Here is a 9,029-nt window from a genome sequence, read left to right as displayed (position 1 = left end):
TTGTAGTTGTTAAAAGCTTATGAGCAAGCCTATTGTCAGGATGGCCGAGTGGTCTAAGGCGCCAGACTCAAGTTCTGGTCTTCGTAAGAGGGCGTGGGTTCAAATCCCACTTCTGACATTTCCTTCATATTTTTATACATAAATTAAATTAGCATCTAGGCTCTTATCCTTGTAGTTGCTGAAAGCTTATGAGAAAGCCTACTGTCAGGATGGCCGAGTGGTCTAAGGCGCCAGACTCAAGTTCTGGTCTTCGTAAGAGGGCGTGGGTTCAAATCCCACTTCTGACATGTCCTTCAGCCAGACTCAAGTTCTGGTCTTCGTAAGAGGGCGTGGGTTCAAATCCCACTTCTGACATGTCCTTCATATTTTTATACATAAATTAAATTAGCATCTAGGCTCTTATCAAATCCCACTTCTGACATGTCCTTCATATTTTTATACATAAATTAAATTAGCATCTAGGCTCTTATCCTTGTAGTTGCTGAAAGCTTATGAGCAAGCCTATTGTCAGGATGGCCGAGTGGTCTAAGGCGCCAGACTCAAGTTCTGGTCTTCGTAAGAGGGCGTGGGTTCAAATCCCACTTCTGACATGTCCTTCAGCCAGACTCAAGTTCTGGTCTTCGTAAGAGGGCGTGGGTTCAAATCCCACTTCTGACATGTCCTTCATATTTTTATACATAAATTAAATTAGCATCTAGGCTCTTATCAAATCCCACTTCTGACATGTCCTTCATATTTTTATACATAAATTAAATTAGCATCTAGGCTCTTATCCTTGTAGTTGCTGAAAGCTTATGAGCAAGCCTATTGTCAGGATGGCCGAGTGGTCTAAGGTGCCAGACTCAAGTTCTGGTCTTCGTAAGAGGGCGTGGGTTCAAATCCCACTTCTGACATGTCCTTCATATTTTTATACATAAATTAAATTAGCATCTAGGCTCTTATCCTTGTAGTTGCTGAAAGCTTATGAGCAAGCCTATTGTCAGGATGGCCGAGTGGTCTAAGGCGCCAGACTCAAGTTCTGGTCTTCGTAAGAGGGCGTGGGTTCAAATCCCACTTTTGACATTTCCTTCATATTTTCATACATAAATTAAATTAGCATCTAGGCTCTTATCCTTGTAGTTGCTGAAAGCTTATGAGCAAGCCTATTGTCAGGATGGCCGAGTGGTCTAAGGCGCCAGACTCAAGTTCTGGTCTTCGTAAGAGGGCGTGGGTTCAAATCCCACTTCTGACATTTCCTTCATATTTTCATACATAAATTAAATTAGCATCTAGGCTCTTATCCTTGTAGTTGCTGAAAGCTTATGAGCAAGCCTAGCTAGACTCAAGTTTTGGTCTTCTTCGTAAGAGGGCGGCGTGACATTTCTTTCATATTTTCATGCATCAATTTTGGGTGCGGAGTCCAAATCATACTTTTGGCATTTGTTTATGAAAATAATTAGTATCTAGGTTTTCATTTGAACTAGGCATTTGTTTATGAAAATAATTAGTATCTAGGTTTTCATTTGAACTCATTGTAGTACGGTTCTAGTATGTATGCTTGGACTAGGGCTTTTAAAACGTTTGAGTCTTTTGTCTAAAAAGCGTAAAATTTTACTGTATTTTTACTTGTCCAGCCCATGTAGTTATCCGTGTTCCTAAAAACTTAAAAATCAAGTTGTGACAATAATACCATGAGATGCTAGATGTCATGGTCATACTTGTCCAAGGCATGTCGTCCATGGCCGCATGCCTGTGACACGCAGAAACCTTTGCCTTATACTTCTTTCTTGCTTTCTTTTACCGCTTTCATGTTGTATTATTTCTTTCTTATTTTCTTTAAGAGTATGACGTTTCGACGATGTCATGGCTACGCCGGGTAGACGTGAAATGCCTCAAAATGTACTATAGGGGGATACGACTAGTTGTCAACTTCTCCCTACCCAATAGTTATATCCAATAAGCCGTTGTTGTTGCCTTTTTGCTTACATTCCCATAAAACATCAATCTCTCTGTCTCTCTCTTTTTTTCAAAACTCTTTTTCTAAAACCTCTATTCCTTGCTTTCTAAAATCTTCTCTTGAAATCGAGACCCGAGGTTTGTATTCACGTTGCCTGACCGCCAGCAACGTGACTCGAAGTAGGCTTGATCCACTTAGTGCTGAGAGTGTCGCACAATCACCAAATCCGCTTCCCAGAAACCGTGATTGTGACACTAGACATCTCGTTACCTAGAAATAAGAACTAAGAACCATTGGATGAGTAAAATGGAATAATTATTTTGTCAGCACTCCTATAAGTTCGAAGTCCAACAGAAAAGACGAGATTAGAAGTAGGGGTGTACATGGAATAATGATGTTTTTAGTACTCTTATAAGTTCGAAGTTCATTTAGAAAAATGAACCCTACCCTACCCGAAATGCTAATCCTACCCTACTCGAAATGCTAATCCAACCCAACCCAACCCAGATAAGGGTTGGGTTGGGTTGGTTCGGGTTGTCGGGTTGAATGTACACCCCTAGTCTAGAAGAATGAGAACCTTTAGATCTTGGGACAGAAAACCTGAGAGCTTTGACAACCGTATTAAAACCAAGTTTGATTATACACTAAGATACATAAGTATCAAGTGAGCCGAACTAAGTCTCGAGAAGATGTGTAGTTTCCACTGTGTCCCTAATATGAAAACAAAATTTAACCATCCGAAGTACCACGACGAAAGGTCATGCTCAAGGATGTGCATGACAACAAATATATAATGGTACGAGAAAATCAACAAGTTTCGTACTAAAGGTCGGGAGTAAACATGGATTAATAGTTTTGCCCCTTCATATGGTGTAACATGTCACGAGAGTTCAAAGTCTGACAAGTAGACACTCCTAAATGTTGGCATTAAGAACGACAATAGGTCAGCCAATGATCAACTAGAATGACTTCTTTTTGAGGCTCGACGAGATTTAGTATAAGTTTCTAGATGTATCAACCTGACAATTCAATCGTGCAATGTCTTCCATTATTTAGGACATACGAGCTAAGGACATAAAGGGCATCGAAGGAGCATTGAATAACGAATATCCCCAAAGAATTGGACAAAAGAACATAAAAAGATACATGTAGAGTCAAGCGATGATCCATAAGTTATACTTCGTGGTTAAGGCTTTTCGAAAACCCTTAGGTTTTTCTTGAAAATTATAAGTTATGAAATTGACCAACTAAATGATTTCCGCTCTATATGAAATTTAATGTATGGCTTGATGGGCATAAGAGCATATTTAGGAAATATACCATAGATAGGGGTAAAATGACTAAAATGTCCTTACGATGACCTTATGACTTTTCACCGTCCAAATGAGTCCTAAATAACTTAATACCTACTCCTTAACCCTCTGTCAACGATGGTTTTGATGTGTGATCATCGGTGACCGGACCCTCCTTTACGGTTAGGCACCCTCCACTGTGCGCACAAGCCGAAGGCGTAGTGGCAATTCTTTCGGTTACTGGACGTCCTAAATAACTTAAAATTTTATATGAAACCTATTTATAAAGTTAGGATGAATATGTATAAATTTAAAGCATTTGAATATATTTAGAACATACACCAAGATTAGGGCAAAAATGACGAAAATGTCCCTTATGAACCATTTATGAGAATTAATGTTTTTAATAAACTCCAAACGGTATGATATTTTGAACGGTACTTATTTATGGTTTAACGAATGACTTATACAAGAATTTATGAAGTTTTGATATGATTATGATATGAATCCTAACGCTCATCAATTACATGTATCCAAAGGAGCAATTACTTGACATTGAAAAGTGATTTGAAGACCTTTTGTCCTTGGTAGTTGAACTACATCTAATATTATTTATGTTTTGTCTTATTTTCTTCGATTTGTATTTAATAGCTTTTATTTTCGGGTTGGGTTGGGTTGGGTTCTGAAAGTTTTTGGGTTGGGTTGGGTTGGGTTACCAATCCAACCAACCCGAACTTTTGAATTGGGTCAAAAAAATCCTTCAACCCAACCCAACCCGGAACATGTACACCCATACCAAGCAATGTGTTAGATGATTATATAACTCATCGGAGAATAAAATATTGACATTAATCGAAAAATATAAAGTATAAATGTTGTAACAGCCCAAACCCACTGCTAGAAAATAATGTATGCTTTGGCCCGTTACGTATCGTCGTCAGCCTCACGATTTTAAAACGTGTCTGTTAAGGAGAGATTTTCACACTTTTGTTTCGTTCCCCTCTCCAACAGATCTCGTACAAATGAAGTATGTAAATTAAATAAAATTTTACATTTGTAGAAATGGTAGTTGACCAGTCTTATAATGAATGGTTCATTGCCCGTTCTCCTCTCCTGTTTGTAACAATTTAAGTCCAACATTGGTGAGTTTGGGCTATTAAAAGTTTTGGTTGTTACAAATGATATCAAAGCCAGAGATCAGAAGATGAGTTAGCGAGGACGAAGAATTTCAGGGTATGGAAACTTCTCCTTAATGACGCATTTTAAAATGTTGAAGTAGACGATGATACATAACGTGTCAAAGCTGACAATTCTACTAATGAGTTTGGGCTGATATAGATCTTCTATTTTTGTGTGGGGTGAAATGTTGGAAGGTTGGACCGGTTTGATTCTCTCGTTCTGGTTAATCTTATCTATTTTTCTTCCGGTTTAATGTGAATAAAAAATTGATAAATATTCAGTTTGTCGAGCGGGCAGCGAGCTATTCAGTATAGCAGCTCACGTTTGGTTGCAATTATGGAATAGTGAATAAAACCAAACCCAATTTCTTAAGATCTCAGGTCGTATTGGTACTAATTGATAGCGAAATAAAAATTGATTCTTTAATTTTAATAAGTTAAAATCGTGCAATTCAGTATACAAATTTCGATATATTTCAATAAACAATTGACGTACAAGAAGATTTTATTATCGTTTACAAAATAATAATGCAAAAACATGTACATATCAAAATATAAATGAGTCGAAATTATGACTCGGATCTATCTTGACTACTATAGACTCATAGCTTGTGTACACAATTATCTCGGTAGCGTAGCTCAAGGACTATATGAAAAAAGAGTAGCACGAATGAATATAAAAATACTTAGTAAGCAGCTTACTCGTACGCTCTTAAATCTTTCTTAAGTCTTCTTTTCATCATACATGTTATATCATTCATAACTCTTGATCAAAAAAATATCATGTATCTAAGTCATAAGATTTTCAAAACTAGCATTTAGGCTCTCATTCCAGCTCGTTCTAGTTGCTAAAAGCATGTCATCACAATTAAATCGTTATTGTACTGAAAAATATTGCAAGCTAAATGTCAGGATGACCGAGTGTTTGGTCTTTGTGAGAGGGCATGGGTTTAAATCCCACTTCTGACATATTTGCTCACAACGTAAAACGTGTTCCTTGTGACGAGGGTTTGTAGTCATGGTGGTTGACAAGTTTTATAATGTACACTTTGTTTCCTCTTTTCTCTACCATTTGCAATAGTCCATGTCCACCATGGTTGAGTTCGTGTTTATAAATGATATCAGAGTCAGATATCAGGTGGGCGATTTGTTAGAGAGGACGTTGGGCTTTCAATGGGGTGGACCAAACAATAGAGGTGCACATTCAACCTGACAACCCGGACCAACCCAACCCGAACTATAAGGGTTGGGTTGGTTCATTTTTGTTATATACAACGTGTTTGTTTGTGAACTTTTAATATATTTTATCTAAGATTGTATTCGATAATTATAAAATGTGGATAAATAAAACTTAATTTTTTTTTTTTTTTGCAACGGTTAATATAACACATGCGAAAGCAATTGGACCTTAGGCATTCTTAGAACATCAATTATAGTAAACAACTAACATGTTCATAAGTATTAAAACTCGAGAAGTTTGAGTACTAACCTTTTGTAGTTCAATTTTTTTTTTCCTCACGAACTAGTTTCGAACCACCATTAGTGTCTTCTCTACTATTCTCCGGCCTTAGAATGGGATTGTGGAATCCGATGAGTGATTAAACTTGGAAGGAATTTAGTATATATGAAGAGAGAGTATGGGGTGGACCAAGCAATAGGGGTGTACATTCAACCTGATAACTCGGACCAACCCAACCTGAACTATAAGGGTTGGATTGGGTTGGTTCATTTTTGTTATTATATACAACATGTGTTTGTTTGTGAACTTTTAGTATATTTTATCTAAGATTGTATTCGAAAATTATAAATTATGGATAAATAAAACTTAATTTTTTTTGACAACCGGACTGTTAATATAACATATGCGAAAGCAATTGGATCTTAGGCATTCTTAGAACATCAATTATAGTAAATAACTAGCATGTTCATGAGTATTAAAACTGAAGGAGTTTGAGTACTAACCTTTTGTAGTTCAAATTTCTTTTTCCTCACGAACTAGTTTCGAACCATCACCACCAGTGTCTTCTCTACTATTTTTCGGCCTTAGAACGAGATTGTGAAATCTGGTGAGTGATTAAACTTGGAAGAAATTTAGTATATATGAAGAGAGAGTTTGTGAGAGTTTTTCTCTTTTGGAAGGGAGAAGTTTCATGTAACTTGATCACTCTATTTATAGAATCATATTTGCATGTTCATACACGTTTGAGTTAACCAAATTTTGACACTCAAAATTCCACTACTCAAACATCTATTTTTCCATTAACTGAAGTCATTTTGACTTTCTTCATTTTAATTCAACAATTAATTTCAAATTAAAGTAATATTAAATGATTAATTAAAATATTTAATTAATCATTTAATATTAATTCAAATGCCAATCCCATTCAATTCCGACGCATATTTGATTAAAATATTTAAATCTTATTTAAATATCTTCGATTCTCTCTTTTTGTTTAATTCGGAAATAAAACAAAAATGCGGTTAAATATATAGTATATATGTACCGCATATTCCCTAATTTGAATTCGAACACTTCGAACTCACTCGTTACACTGTTCTATGGTTTAGTTCGATATGAGCTAGCAGGGGGACCTAATGGACCTATAGATCATGGGCTCCAACGATCTAAGATTAACCGGCTAAACTCATCAACCTTGTTAACAAACTTTCGTTAACTATTAGGACACTCCACTATAGCCTAGTAGTTGCACTCCCCTCACTATAGATATATTTCTGTCCATTTGATATAACCATGATTAGTAAGTCGATCCTTCACAGGTTGTTCGTAACTAGAGCTGGGTCAATTTACCGTTTTTACCCCTAAAGCTACTTCTTGTTCCTTAAGTCCCACTAATCCTCTAATGAACAATTGGTTTGTGGTCCAACCACCAAACCAAATTCCTCTCGAGTCAATAAGAGGGTGGGGCCCCTTATTCAAGACCTGGAGTTAGTACTTGAGGGAACTACCTCTCTTCTATTCCTAAAACTGGGTAGGAGTGAATTTCATCTTGCACCCCACGTCCCCAGCCATTCACCCAGTCTTACCCCTGAAATGGGAGGCCTATTGAGATGGCAAACTCGAGCCACTCTCACCCATACAAATCTAAGGATAATTTCGAATAAACAGAAGTTCATGGTTAGCTCAGAATTAAGATCGAGTTACCTAGGTCATCGAATAAAAAAAAATCAGTCTCAACAGTAAATGACATTATAAAGTGAGAGTGATTTTCTTAATGGTCCGATCTTATGCAATACTCATTGCATAGGACGCCCCCACTCACATGTCTCCGCATGTACAATTTATTGATCACATTATTTATGTCATATACAAAAGTAAGCCGCATCCATAGTGTCCCAGGATAAGGTACTCAGCCTTATTCCTATACTATAGATCATTTTGACGATATACTTGAACTTAATCCACTCTTATGTCTCTATATACCGTTCAAGTAATCATATTATAGTCAGAGTGTTCTTAGTTTATTGGATTTAGATTAATAATCGTAAGATTCACTTTATTCAATAAAAATCTTTACCGAATAAACATCAATAATAACTTTATTGAAAATAGAATATGTTTTTGTTTACAAACTATGAGTTTTAGGACATAAAATCCAACAAACGACAACCCAACTTGAACCCAACCTGAACCCAACCGGAAAATAGAGAGTTGGGTTGGGTTGGGTTGTGAAAATTTTCGGGTTGGGTTGGGTTACCAATCCAACAAACCCGAACTTTTGGGTTGGGTCAAAAAAATCCTTCAACCCAACCCAACCCACAACATGTACACCCCTACCAAGCAATGTGTTAGATGATTATATAACTTTAATAAAAAGTCTATTAACAGTTTGAGTTCTCAATTATATGGAAACTTTTAATATAAAAATGACTGTGTTCATAAAATATCTAAATTATTATCTGAGAATAAAATATTGACGGCAACCAATATATCAAAGTCTTGATTTTATAGAAAAATATAAAGTATAAACGTTGTAACAACCCAAACTCACCGCTAGAAAATATTGTCCGCTTTGGCCCGTTACGTATCGTCATCAACCTCATGGTTTTAAAACGTGTCTGTTACGGGGAGACTTCTCACACTTTTGTAAATAATGTTTTGTTCCCCTCTCCACCGATCTAGGACAAATGAAGTATGTAAATTAAATAAAATTTAACCTTTGTAGAAATGGTAGTTGACAAGTTTTATAATGAATGGTTTATTTCTCGTTCTCCTCTACCGTTTATAACAATTCAAGTCCAACGTTGGTGAGTTTGGGCTATTAAAAGTTATGGTTGTTACAAATGATATCAAAGCCAGACATCAGACGATGTGTTGGTGAGGACGAAGCATTTTTTATAAGGGTGTGGAAACCTCTCCTTAAAGAGGCATTTTAAAATCGTGAAGTAGACGATGATACATAACGTGTGAAAGTGGACAATTCGACTAATGAGTTTGGGCTGTTATAGATCTTCTTCTATTTTTGTGTGGTGTGAAATGTTTGATGGTTTTACCACACCTTTTAAATTTTGATTTTGTTTTGATTCTCTCGTACTCATTAATCATATCTATTTTTCTTCGGATGTAACGTAATTTGTTTTTATATAAATATGCTTAAAAGAACG

General features: G+C 36.2%; 6 non-coding genes across 6 annotated transcripts; all 6 read left to right on the top strand.

Moving 5' to 3' along the window:
• The first annotated feature begins 34 nt into the window (after window positions 1-34).
• TRNAL-CAA lies at window positions 35-118 on the top strand. The gene has a single exon. It is a non-coding gene; the product is annotated as a tRNA-Leu (tRNA).
• Window positions 119-203: 85 nt separating this feature from the next.
• Window positions 204-287, top strand: TRNAL-CAA. Its single transcript has one exon. It is a non-coding gene; the product is annotated as a tRNA-Leu (tRNA).
• Window positions 288-506: 219 nt separating this feature from the next.
• On the top strand, window positions 507-590 carry TRNAL-CAA. The gene has a single exon. It is a non-coding gene; the product is annotated as a tRNA-Leu (tRNA).
• Window positions 591-809: 219 nt separating this feature from the next.
• TRNAL-CAA lies at window positions 810-893 on the top strand. The gene has a single exon. It is a non-coding gene; the product is annotated as a tRNA-Leu (tRNA).
• Window positions 894-978: 85 nt separating this feature from the next.
• On the top strand, window positions 979-1,062 carry TRNAL-CAA. The gene has a single exon. It is a non-coding gene; the product is annotated as a tRNA-Leu (tRNA).
• An 85-nt stretch (window positions 1,063-1,147) lies between these two features.
• Window positions 1,148-1,231, top strand: TRNAL-CAA. Its single transcript has one exon. It is a non-coding gene; the product is annotated as a tRNA-Leu (tRNA).
• Window positions 1,232-9,029: the final 7,798 nt, after the last annotated feature.

The sequence above is a fragment of the Cucurbita moschata genome, unplaced genomic scaffold (genome assembly GCF_002738365.1).
Source record: "Cucurbita moschata cultivar Rifu unplaced genomic scaffold, Cmos_1.0 Cmo_Scf00040, whole genome shotgun sequence".
Classification (NCBI taxonomy): Eukaryota; Viridiplantae; Streptophyta; class Magnoliopsida; order Cucurbitales; family Cucurbitaceae; genus Cucurbita; species Cucurbita moschata.
Note: the sequence above shows the minus strand (reverse complement) of the source record. Positions and strands in the feature narration are given on the sequence as shown.